The 13,120-nt window shown below is 46.3% G+C and overlaps 1 non-coding gene across 1 annotated transcript; it reads right to left on the minus strand.

The window, feature by feature from the left end:
* Positions 1-8,781: 8,781 nt before the first annotated feature.
* Positions 8,782-12,728, minus strand: LOC126525801 (uncharacterized). Its single transcript, XR_011889957.1, has 3 exons — positions 12,580-12,728; positions 11,540-11,651; positions 8,782-9,048 (listed from the first exon to the last, which is right to left on the minus strand). It is a non-coding gene; the product is annotated as an uncharacterized protein (transcript).
* Between the last annotated feature and the right edge of the window lie 392 nt (positions 12,729-13,120).

The following is a 13,120-nucleotide window of genomic DNA, read 5'->3' on the forward strand; positions in this document are numbered from 1 at the left end:
CTGCATTTGTGTATATAGAGGAGTGTTATTTTTCATCATCCTAGTGCTTGAGGTAGTGAAAAAAAAAACGCGGCATAAAACATCCTTGACGATTATCTAAGTTAGTGCAAAACCTTTACAAAAGTTAATGACGCAATGATGTACTTGCTTTTGAGCGACATTTTATTTTCGGTTTCCGAATAATGCGGTCCTTCATCCTCACCCTTCACTGACTTCCGCTTTTTTTTTTCTACTGCCGTCGCTATTGCTGTTGGCACCAGAGCAGGTGCTAACGTGTTGCGGGGCCGCGAGCACACCCTCCTCTCCACGTTGATCAGAAGGTTTGCCTATTTGGCTGACAATTCGAAAGTGGCCAACATGCATGAAACATTTCACTCGCATGAATGGGATCCAGGGTGGCACCACGTTCTCGGTGATCTCGTTGAAGGCAGCGGCAGGTACGAGGGCCTCACGGGATACGAGGATCCGTTGCTTCGAGAGAGTCGTCGGAGCGTGGCCATGTCCAGGGAACCGCTGCACGTGGTGCTCAGTTTAAACGAACTCACATGCGCCGGGGGATGTGCTAACTCGAGAACCGCTACTTGCGCGTGCCGCGAGATCATGGCGACGCTCGATCACAACCAGGGTTGAGCACAGAGCTACACGTCGCACCAAATTCGCTTTTGACGAAGTCTTTTCGAAGAACGCATTTACACCCTGCAGATGGCGGTTCTCCAATCGGCGCTCCTTGGACTCGACGACCTTTTCGGCGGCCGTCCACTTGGCGTGTCCAGTGATCCACGGTGGCACGCTGTCGCTATCTTTGCTCGCGCTCCTCAGCCACGTGTATCTGGTCGGCCCATCATTTCGCCTCCTTGCTCGCCGTGCTCGCCGCTTCAGTACGCATTGCTCTGTCGCCTCTGCAGCGACTGTGGACTCTTACGCTCCTCATCCGTTCGATATATTCAAGGGCCGATTGTTTTACCTGCATGTAGATGCCTACGCGCAACATAGGGCAGTTAGCGCTATCAAAATACGTCTATTTGTAGCCCGTAGCGATTTCAAGCCAGTAGCGATGAGCGAGCGGGCGCGCGGGGGTGCGCACCCATCGGCGAATAACTATGCGATCTTGAGTGGCCTTACGTTTTACCTTTGTCCTTACTATGCGCCGTCTCGCGAGTACCTTGAAGCACTGCTGAATGTACGAGGCGTACACAGGCAGTGTCCCTGAGCAGTGGTTTGTAGTTTCGGGTGTAAGTGGACAACTAGCTCATTATAGCCTGCACTACATAGCTTCACTGTTGCTCGCTATGATACAGCAATACCTGGTATGTTACAGCCGTTGCGCATGCATGTCGTACACCTAGAATTACTGTGGCTGTTAGCCGCGGTAATCGTAATAGCCACCCTAACCGTGATCATCGATAGCAACATGGCAGCGCCCATACAGCACCGACGACCCGCTTCGATCCGGATTCACTCTTGTTACGGGCTCTCCGCCATGTTAGCAAGAAACAAGTGGCGAAATCCGTCATCGCTCAGTCTCGCCTCAGTCTCAAGCTAAGGCCAAAGCATAAGGTATATTTTGACATAATTATTGAGATTGTCTGTTTTCACACTGCTAGGACTACAGACACGGCGCCGAGCTTTAGAACTAGTTTGATTTCTAGTTAGCAGATGGCGCCAAAGCACTAGCACAGTGGATGGGTTAGTGGTGCGGAGCCCTATAAAGGCCTAATTGTTCCCAACATAATTAATTTACTAAACCTCTATAACATGATACATGAACGTGGTAGCGAGCAAACGCCAAGTAGATGCTGAGCAGATGCTGTACTGCAGCATCTGCTCAGCATCTGCATGAGTTTCTGCCTCCTCGCATCGTCTTTGCCCAGAGCAGCTTACATTAGGCAGTGACCGAGGAAAATATAAGGATCAGAGCGGCAGGCTACAATGATAGCTCTTATGTTTTGTTCTCATTCCCGTTGTCGCTTTGTCGTTCACCGGCGCCCGTAGCAGGAGTACAAATGTCTTTTACCACATTTTTAAAATCACATTCAAAAGTCAGTGTCCTTCGACTCTGGGAAGAAGGGTGACGAGTGAAGCTGTGTATGCTGGCCCCTTAATGGCGAACTGCAATTCCGCCACGGTTTAACCCGGCAATGCAATATCTTCGGGATCGGCTCACGTATGAGGAGTGCTTAACGCCTGCTTTGCTTCCGCCTCGGGTCGGCCCGGTATCACACTAGCTTCAGGTTCGGCCCGCGTATAGGGAGTGCTTGACGCCTGCTTCGCCTCCGCCACGATTCGGCCGGCATTGCACAATCTTCGGGATCGGCCCTTGTATAAGGAGTGCTTGGCGCCTGCTTCATCTCCTCCACGAGTCGGCCCCGCCATTGCACAGCTTCGGGACCGGCCAACGTAACGACGTTTATTCTAGTAGGGCCGCGTCAATCACGGCGCGTACACGATGGCACGAACGCAGGTGGCGTCTGACGCGGACGCCGGAGGAGAAGGCTCGAGTTTTGCGTCGGCACACGGACACGAACATGGGGGAACAAGTTCCCAGCAGCTTCGCTGTGAAAGCCTCACTGTCCCAAGCGAATTTTCCTCTTGTTGCTTGGAGTCGCAATAGGAAGCCTTACATCTTTTTTCTTTCTTTCTTATAGCAAGCAAACACTGTCAGCAACACAGGGTGAACATTGTTTACATTACAGTTGGCCACATACACATATTGGCCACAAAAAAAAACACATATTGTGTGCTAAACCATTTAGTCTAACCAAAAATCAAAACTCTGGCAAACAAACACAATCGTCCAGAGTCGAAGCCACGCAGAAGCGCGATAAAATGTATCTTGCGCACTACCCACTCCAGCAACTGCTCCACGGCCCGGCCTCTCAGTAACTACGCCTATGGTACGTCTATGCTGCACCAGATAAATATACTGCACCTGGAAAGCGTGGTAATACTCGTGGCGGCTGTTACTCATCGGTGCTACGCTCTGCCTTCTTAATGTAAACTAGGACCTAAGTGGAAGAACCCAAATGAATCAAGCTGTACAATATGAAAGGCAAGATAGAAAAGAGAAGCAACAAAGGTAAAGAAGGTATCATGTCAAATAGACATGCGCCGCGAAACGATGACATCGAGCGGAAAGCATTCAAAACGCCGGGAGCATACGAGGAGAAAGTTCCGGAGGCACGAGGCGCGTGACCCGAGCCGTTATAGGAAGATAAGCAGCGCTGAGCTGGCATTGTCTGGGTGGCTCTAGCTGAAGGAGGTTGTCTCGCCAGCACAGCACCGTAACTGGCGACGGGAGCAGCGGATGTTCCGTGCCAGAGTTCGTGATGACGAGGCATTGCCGTCGACCTCGGCGACGTTTGAGCGAGGCTTCTCGGACTTGCTGCAGCCTCCCATGGTATAGTTCCGGGCGCTCCGGCATCCATACCAATTCGAAGTCAGAGCAGCAATACCACGTAAGACAGTCCACGGGGCACCTCGTCGTCACTTGAGCAAGGCACTGGACGGAAGCGGCGTTCGAACCACGGTGGTTCGAACCCTTCGCTACGCCTAATCGAGTAGGACTCTGTCACTCGTCAAAAACGACCGGGAAATGGGCATCAGGAACAGGCGGATTATCCGGCTGATACTCAGGGGACAGCATCTACAAGATCGTCGGTATAGTACCGACCACGGAGGAGTTGCCACCAAGATATTGCTTTGAGGCCACACAAGCCGCTGACAGCCAGTAAGTGTCTTCGAGCCTACCGGCAACGGTGAGGTCGATGCGTACGTTGCCAGACTGGGGCGAGATTAGTATTGTTGGGGTTGTATTTGTTGGTTTGCGGTGGTTTCTATTTTTGCGGTTTTCTTGTATTCAGGGTGTGTTGTGTATGTTTTTCATGCGCGATAAAAGCCTTTGTGCTGGACCACTCGGCGTCACTCATTTCCATCTCCAGAACGCACGCCCCCGAGATCGGCGACAGAAGGAAACAATCACGTTTCCCAAGCACCTATTGTTCTTATATGATACGTGTTGCTCATGCTCACTCTGCGGCATTGGCAATACTGAGGTGGATAAGGTCCACTGAATACCTGCAAATAATAAATTTCGCTACTGAATTTGAGAAAACAAATTAAATGCGATGCAAGAAAATGAATTCACAATGGATAAGGCTTACTTCTTCTTCGAGAGAAGATAATGATCCTAGCACATTTCCAAAATATAAAGTGGATACCGCTGAAAACTGCGCAAGACTTAGTTCGAATAATATTCAACGCTTGTGTGTAATTAAGCGCATGTCGGAAAATCTAGGACGTGGACATGTATTCTACAAGTATTTCCGACGTATTGAAACAGTGTTTTCTTTCCTTGGTATGTATGTGTGCCTTTTGTCTACAGTATTTCTAAGAGCAACTTTTTTCCTCTACCGCGACTCAACATGTGCAGTTTCATTTGGGGCTGTTTTGAATGTAGAATTTGTTTTAACGCGTGGTGGATGTGCATGATCACCTTGAAGTTGGAAAGCCAAAACACCACTGCGCATAATATAATGGAAAATCTGCTATATTAAGTGCACCACGTCCCCTTATAGGTAAGCCACACAAGCGCTGCGCCATATTGTAAGCAGATTTGAATGTTTGAGCTGCATGGTGAGCAAGGAGGATTCGTATTTTTTTTTTTTTCTGCGGCGAAGTGTTTGAAGTGTAAGGTGTAATGCGGAGGCACGAATGTAACCTAGTTTGTCCTCCACACTTACGTTTGAAAATGTCGAACACTAAGCTAAGTGCGTAGGGCTTTTCTGTATCGCCCATGGCACTCACACTGACACACACAAAGAAACATCTACGTTTCGAGCTGCGTATGAACTTCACCAAGCCGTAGGTCTCGGTCCCGTGCTTTGTGCATTCATTCGCCATGCTTTAAATTGATGCCGTGTTCTCTCTCTATCTTTTTACTTTTTTTTTCATGAAGAAGCCAAGTAGCCAATCTTGGATAAGTTCGCTTAGCTATTGTGAAAAATATTCACGTGGCAACGAAGGCAGTGTAAAGGCACAGCAGATGTACACCTGTTTTTATGGGACAAGAAAAAAAGATTAGCTGTGCTTTGGCTGTGCGTCTGATGCTGGATGACACAACACAAAGAGAGAAAGAGAGAGCGAGAGCTCTTCATTGAAAATTCAGTGCTTAGCCAGCGTATTTTGGCTTACATGCTACTCTGCAGGGGAAACACAAAGACAACTGCAGGACGCAATACTCTGACAGCAAGGGCTATTCAACATGCAGCCGAGTGCATCGTCATGAGGTTGCTTTGATTGTGCGTCGCAGATCTCGAGTTGTTGCGTGACACCAAGATAGAAGATGTGAAGAAACCTTATTCGTATGCGATTGTTCTCTTTAAACGCGCACCTTTCCTTTGCGTACCTCGCCGGGCTTTGTGACAACGGGTGCTTCAGCCTGCCTGTTTTCTTGCCGAATAGGCCAATCAATCACAGCGGCCGACGGCTGCAGTGCGCGCCATTGGGTTTCTAGCACAACCGCCAGATGACGCTAGCTTCCGCGCCTCCGCATCTAGCAGGCTAGGTGGCAATCTTTCCTCGCCCCTTTTCAAAGGGAATGTCAATAAATCATCGTTATTATCACCGCGGCGCCGGCCGTGCAGCGGAAAGAAAAATAAAGAACCAGAAATCTCGCCTTCGCACATCCGCGGTAGTAGCAGTGGCATAGCATTAGTCTCTCTACAATGCCTCATTAAAGCCTTCCAGGTCACTTTCTGCAAACATTCAATAAACACAAACTCATGCTTCGAATCTTTATGCACGATCACAAAGCTTCGCTGTATGCAGATTCCCACTCGTTAGATCTGATGCATTTTCAGTGGCATGAGCATCCAGTAAAAACTCTTGTCTCTTCGCAGTACTTCCAGTTCACCTCCTGAGACGACCGGGGATGAAATTCAAAATAAATCAAAAAAGAAATAGAAAACAAATTGCACAGAACAAATTTCATGGGTTTCGTTATACATTTGAGATCAGAGTATAACCGAACACGAGTATTACCGAACACGAGCGCTCAGAATCGTAGGCTTTAGAGACCTACCACGTGAGCATGACTTGCGAAATATTTGGATACCCGGAAGCAGAATGCGGTAGTAACGACATCACTGAAGACGTTACACACAAGAAGGTGGCATGATATTTAACCGACAAATTATTGAAAAACAGTTGGCTGGCAAAAACAGAACATCCGCCCAGCAGATGGGATGTAATGTCACTCCCTTTTCTCTCGCTCCTCCTCTCCCGGCTCTCACCTGCTCGCTTGTTCGGAACAGCTCAGGACGCGCGCGCGCTTGCTTCATGCTCTGACGTCAGCACCGGTGAGGGCGCGTAAGGTGCGCTTCGTGGGCCGCTCGCTAAGGGCTACGCCCCGCCAGTTGACGTGCGCTGCGCTTCCTCCTCGCCGTCTCCAGCTCCTCGCCCGTGTGTTGTGCCAGGGGAAAGACTTTCGCTAGCTCAACCTAAAGAACACTAACGCCGAGGTGCGGGTGCGACTAAGAGACACCTAAGTCAAAGATTAAGGTGGCCTACCATATTTAATGGGAAAGCAACAAAGTACCAATTGAGGGAGAAAAGCCGGCGTCTGTACCGAAATAATAACAAGGCAAACAATACGGAGGAAGGAAAAAAAAGAGAACGCGGACAAAAGCAAGCACGAGATGTCATCATAAAAGCATGCGCGGCGTCGACTGGTTTAGACGGGTTGGGCAAGCGTTGCCAAAAGCATACGGTGGATTCACCAAAAACGACAAGCGCCTTACCAGGTTATATCAAGCATTTGTACAATATCCGTGTACGGATGCTTGCGTGCATGCCATTATTGCTGTTTTGCAATTAGTTTATATCATGTCAAAATAAATGTTTCGTAGATAGAATTTCTGTAGCCTCCCCCCAGTTAAGACCATTGACGAGTGAAGGGCGCCATTCATAATATACACTTACGGCGCGTTAACTTGCGTTTTTGAAACGCAGCTTGTTCTTTCCTTGCACTAATACAGGTAGTTTGCTCGTTCTTTCGTAAGTAGCCTTATCACAATATGTAACGTTTAGTTTGCGAATGTGGCGGTCGGAGCACGGATTTTCAACGCGTGAAATTCATGATTTGTCCTAAAAGGCAAGTCTTACCACTTCGCACATTATATGCTTCGGCAAGCTGTTAGCCGCCTTGCATATATAGGAAAAAAGTTCTGTTGAGGGGCACACTAATTAAGAAAAATAATTTCACCTCTAAAACTAAGAGACCATTGTACGCTAACAAAAAAAAAAAGCCGCTCTTCCCTTGAGATGAGGCCTTGGAAGAAAGAAACGACGCAGAAAGGAAAGACGGATGGCGACGCTTGTTTCGAAGTTCCTACACCCGCTCGCTGTGACATCATGGCAACGAAGCAGTAAACATATTAGCACCAAACACATCATCACAGGAAATTTAAGCAAGGACATGAAACAGGACAAGCGCTTTCATTTCAGCGGTTTCCTTTCGGCGCTATAATCTCTGTTGCTTTACAAGTACCAACTACCAAGACAACCGCCATGCGCTCTAAATTAGAAATTTAGAGCGCATGGCGGCCGGTGCTTCTTGCGCTGGCCTCCATAACCTGACCCTGCGTGCATAACCCTACAGCATGCACTCGGTGAGCGCTGGAGGGTCAAATGCAGTCACAGTTTGTCACAAAGGTTTTTGCTTTCATCATGTTGCAAAAATGCGCCAGCTCAGTTTCCCCCAGAGCCCACTGGTAGCGGAGATATTGTCGGCAGCCATGCGCTTTTTTTATTCACTGAGCACTGTAGCATCAGTGAGATCATGGATTTTACGAGTGGTAACGCATTAAAATAAAGCTTGGTTTGTTTTATGAGCCATATCGACAGAGGAAGTGGTGACATCTTTATCTCTTAATAGATAGTGGTGTTCTATTGCATTATTGAAAATTCTGTTGGTTATAAACAGTGGATAATGAAGTCAAGCATCGGACTGCACCCAGCGTTCCATCACGGAGATTTGACGTAAACTCAATGATTGCACGTTTGAAGATGACAAATCATCTTGTCTGTGTGGTGGCACCAGTCTGGTGGCTCATTTAAACGCCAAATAGCGATCTCAACGAGCCTCTACCGTTTTACCAAGCCCTTTGGCTACTTACATGTGTTTGACTTTTAGATTTTATTGATCTTGTTTTATTCTCTATTATCTTTACACTCCCTACAATGTATACCATGATTTTCAGCATTATAATGTTTATGAACTATTGATGCGATACTTCTTTCGGTCCGCATCTCATTGGTCAGTTTCGTTAAGGATCCACTGTGTTTGTGCAATTTGAGTAAAACAGAGGGAAAGAACGTGCAGAAGTGCTGGTACCTTGTTATGGCTTGCTACACTACACTGCAGATGGGAAGCTTGGCGTAGGAATAGTACCAGGTACGCATGAAGGACTTCAAATGCGCGTACAAATCCAGAATTAAAATGAACAATGGGGGCGAAATGCGAAAACACCCGTGTACTTTGATTTAGGTGCCGTTGAAGAATCCTATAATCAGATCGTTATTTTGGCTGGTGAAACCCCATAATTCAGAATTATAACGAAGCGTTTTCAAGGTCTGAAGCATAGTTGGAATCAGAAACTTGGGAAGTGGAGCAACGATCACTGCTCATCAAAGATTGTTTCCAAACCTAGGCCAGACCACTCACGCTAGTATGCCTGTATACGTATTTCCGTTTAGCAAGTCACCGTATTCGAACATAGAAAATACGAAGAATTATTAATAGTTTATTATGGCTTACATTCAACATCAAGTCAGTCTCTTTTGGGCACGTTTCTTGTCACAATTCAACGAGTCCTACTTGCCGATGATACCGTCCAATCTACAAAGGCAATAGGATGCTTCAGTGTTTTTTCCACACTTGAGGCCATTTAAGAGGTGGTGGGGCACACATGCTTCGGGCAGCAGTTGGGATACTCTCCGACGGGGGTCCACTCCACCCTGCAGCCCTGCTCGACTCCAATGTTCGGGCAGCTGGAAAAGCACGTACGAGGTCTTTCAGCGGCTCTATTGTGATGAGTGGCTTCGTAAGCATTTCAAGTATTCGTTTCGCCTCATTTTAATGACGTATTAAATACGAAAGGAACAACGTTCGTGAAATACAAATAGAACGAGATTTGATAACCGTATGTTTGAAATTCACAAGTTACCAAGGCATAGCAATAGAGGCTAAGTAAGGTTATCAGTAATTTCATGCCAAAACACAAGGATTACATAGTTCATATCAAATAGTTTCTTTCAGCGAAGTTAGCATGATGTACTCAATCAAGCCTACAGCACCCACGCAACACTGCAAAGAGCAATACACATTGCTTGCTCACACAGATGGGGAACTTCCTGAGCAAGCTTTCGATGCAGTAAATATTTCGCGTAGTAGTTTGCGGGCCTATCAATCGAGGCCTCTCAATTTCAGGCTACAGCCTTATTCGATATCTGTAAAACATTGTAGGAGTTTCTTGGCAGTCATTATAGCGTGACCGAAACAAAGTGTGTTGCTGTGTAATTGTAAATGTGGCATTTACTTTAGTTCTCGCAGAATACCACGAAACTGCATGCACACGCTGTCGTGCGCTAATTCTTGCCTTACTGGGTCAACGAATTTAAAACTCGCGGTCACCATCTCAGTTGCTTGCTATTTGCAAGCTGCACGAATTTAAGTTGATGAATTCAATGCGCGTACTGAAGGGTATGGATGCATAAATTATATTATCACGTTTTTTATATAAGAACTGCATAAATTACAGTAAGTGAAAAAACAATGGCTACTCGATTGGATACCTAAAACACTCTCTTTTGTTAATCTCGCAAATGCGTTTGATTTTGGTATGACGAAATGATTGCACTTGCAATCACTATGGAATACGAAGCACGCGCTGTGCAAATCCTTCCGGTGACAATATCATAGTGTGCCCTTAGCGCCATTCGTTATCTATGCTCTACGATCGCGAAATTCGATATGCAATGCAGCATATTACATATTGTCCGTTGGGAAAAGAACTATTGTCAGAGCCTGCTGCGTTTCTTTACTCGCGAGCGCAATGGGGAATCGCAGTCGCTTGTGGTCTCTGGCCTGCGCAATCGAACAAGGCGCAATCGGGCTAGATCTATGCATGCCAGTAAATGGGAGATTTGCCGCTGCCAGAAAAATGAGATTTCGGAGTAGTACGCTCGTGCCAGGGAAGAGTGTAAGGCCAGCTTTGATTTTCGAGTATAGAGAAAAGGCCGGTGCATAAGTACCCATAAAGTATTTAGAGGTATGCTGGCTACAACAATGCTGCCTTTCGGTAAAAGTAGCATTTTGCGCGTTTTCCGCAGTGGTGGTTACCTTGACCTGCTTCTTTCGTATCGTCAACGCACAAATGATATAAGTGAAAGTAGGGAGAGGAACTAATTATTTCTGTTTTAGCGAACTATTCACCGTTAGGCAGCATTCACCCATATGGTATGGCATGGTAAAACTTCATTCTGCTCCTTTGGAACGCGCGTCAGCACGTATTATGTATAAACATGTGCAAATGACATCAGGTGAGATTTCTTTTCAGTTCGGCTAACGTTGGGATCGTCCTTGGTATCTATCGTTATTCGTTACTTCGAAGGTTTATTTCCGACAATTTGGTGAGCATCTTTCATGCGAGAGGTTGTGAACAGCTTGAAAGTGCCTAAAGGCCTTTCGTGGAAGCAATAGAGTTAGTGAATGAAACAAAAAATAAAAAGAAAAGGTGAACATTTGCACACTTTAGTGCACAGACTACGAGAGCATTCAAGCCTATTAAACGTTGCATTCTCCAAAAAGCGCTAATTACGTACCTATAAAAAATTTAAAAGACCACGCTCAACACATTACCACATTATATCATCAGAACATAACGATAAACACAGTAAATATGTCGATGACGGAATGCACTTGCCATAGTGACTCATTGCATGGTTGTCAAATTCTCTAGCTGAATACATAGTCGAGGGTTCGGCTCCCTGAAGCGGTGCCCGTGCATTGACGGGAGCGAAATGCTGATACGCTCGTGTTGTTACATATATAGGCACACGACTCGAAACCCCAATTTATCCAAAATCATTACGGAGCCCTCCTCGACAGCGTCTCTCATAGCCCAACGTGCAATTTGCAGGCGCTGAATCTTATGTATTGTAAAAACGACGAAAACAACATCTACAATGAATGCATTCATGCGCTCTTAGAACCTGGCACTTATAAAGAAATGAACTAAGACAATGCAAGGGGTAGTGTTTAATAAAAAAATCGGTGAAGGAGAATGAAAATGAAAGAAGAAACGCCGTCAAGGAAGCTAGTGAGTCTCGGTGCGCAATCGACGTCTTCACTGTTCAAGGAAATCCTGTGCAGCGTGCTCTATGGGTTTCCTTCACTCTGTCCTCAAATTTCAAAAGTAGCTATGCTGTTAGGATCTTCTACATGTACAGCAGATTTGTGACATTGAATTCCCATACTCACAGCGTCGAATTCACTTCCCGGGCCGCAGCGTAGCAGGTGGAAAGGACGCAGGGGCTGTTGAGCGCCTTAGTTTCACCATCCGGTATCACGTTGCGCTCAAAGACGCAGGCTCCTGAGACGTACAGAAAATGTGCTCGTCATGGCCGTGCATCATGCTAATAAACGCGTTACCTGTTGTTACTATATTTGAAAGCGCATGAGTAGACGAGAACTAGAAGCCGTATTCGCACAAGTAGTATTTTATGAGTGACAAAAATATATTTTCTAACTAAACACTTGCGTTTTCCTTCTCCTTGTATCGCTGTTGTATCGTTTGTGGGTTTTCACTTCACAATGTAACCACACACTGTGTAAGTGAAGTGCCGCGTAAACAATTACGCCATCAAAATACGTTCTTTCCACTTTGTTGGGACGAGGTGGTTGTCGCTGCACTCTAAAAATGTTTGCACACATAAAAGAGTTATGTTGTCGTACTGGTAACATCCTAACTGTTAGGGCCTTACAACAATTTTAGAGGAGGACAACGGAGCTTTAACCACACGTGCGATGACAAAATATGTAATTGAAAACTATGTAATCATCCTAACAGCCTTGGGCGCCAAGAAATATCTGACAGGAGAGTTTCCTATCTCTCCCTGGAAAATTTTCTTGCTGGATATTTCTGTGGGCCCAAGAATGTCAGAAAGAATGAAGGTCTTTTGTCATCGCACGTCTAGTAAGAGCTCCGTTGTTGGCCTCTATAAATTTTGTAAGGCCCAAACGGTAGGGGTGTTACTACTGTGACAACAAAACCCCATTAAGAGTGTCAACATTTTTACAGCTTGTGTAAAAAGCAGCTTGAAACATTGTGATCCGGATCAGTCGTGCCAGTGCCACGGGTGCCCAAAATAATTGCTCCTTAGAGAGTAAATGTGCTGATACGCTCCCACAACAGCCAATCTCATGAGGCAACCTCCCGGCCTTGTTTTGTTTAATAACTATAATAACATAATAATACGAAATGGTAAACCGAGCAAATGAACAGCTGGAACGATACATACCATCTTCGACAGTCACATTTCTGGTCCTGTAGGTGTGACCGCGCTCTTGGACGTCGCAGCAGACGGCACTAAACACCGCGAAAACACATAGCGAAGCCACAAGAGTGCGCATTTTGAGTGCTCAGTCCTTGCTTGTCACGAATGCGCAATGACTAGTGCACACGTCGGCTCTAACTCTTTTATATTGGCTGAGAAGCATGCAGCTAACGAAGCCTCCATAACGTGTCACAAAGCAACAGTGCAGAATTTTTTTTCCTTTGTTCTTCACGTTTGTTTGTAACTCATTAGAGAAGACTCGCCACCCTGCTGGGATTCACGCGGCGACTTTGGAGAAGGCCCAGACGCAAACAAGTTCGTTTCTCCCTCTCTGTTCCTTTCTTTCTATTTCTTTTGTTGGAAAAGCACGTAGGACAGTGATACCTTTCTGAAACTTTCTTAGCGGCGTAGCAGCTGCGGTTTTCTCAAACCCTGTCTGGGTTGGACGAATTCTTGGCGGTGTGCAGTCGAGCGTGAAGCTAGCGTAACGGGAGTGCTAATGGGC

This window comes from Dermacentor andersoni, chromosome 8, assembly GCF_023375885.2.
Source record: "Dermacentor andersoni chromosome 8, qqDerAnde1_hic_scaffold, whole genome shotgun sequence".
Classification (NCBI taxonomy): domain Eukaryota; kingdom Metazoa; phylum Arthropoda; class Arachnida; order Ixodida; family Ixodidae; genus Dermacentor; species Dermacentor andersoni.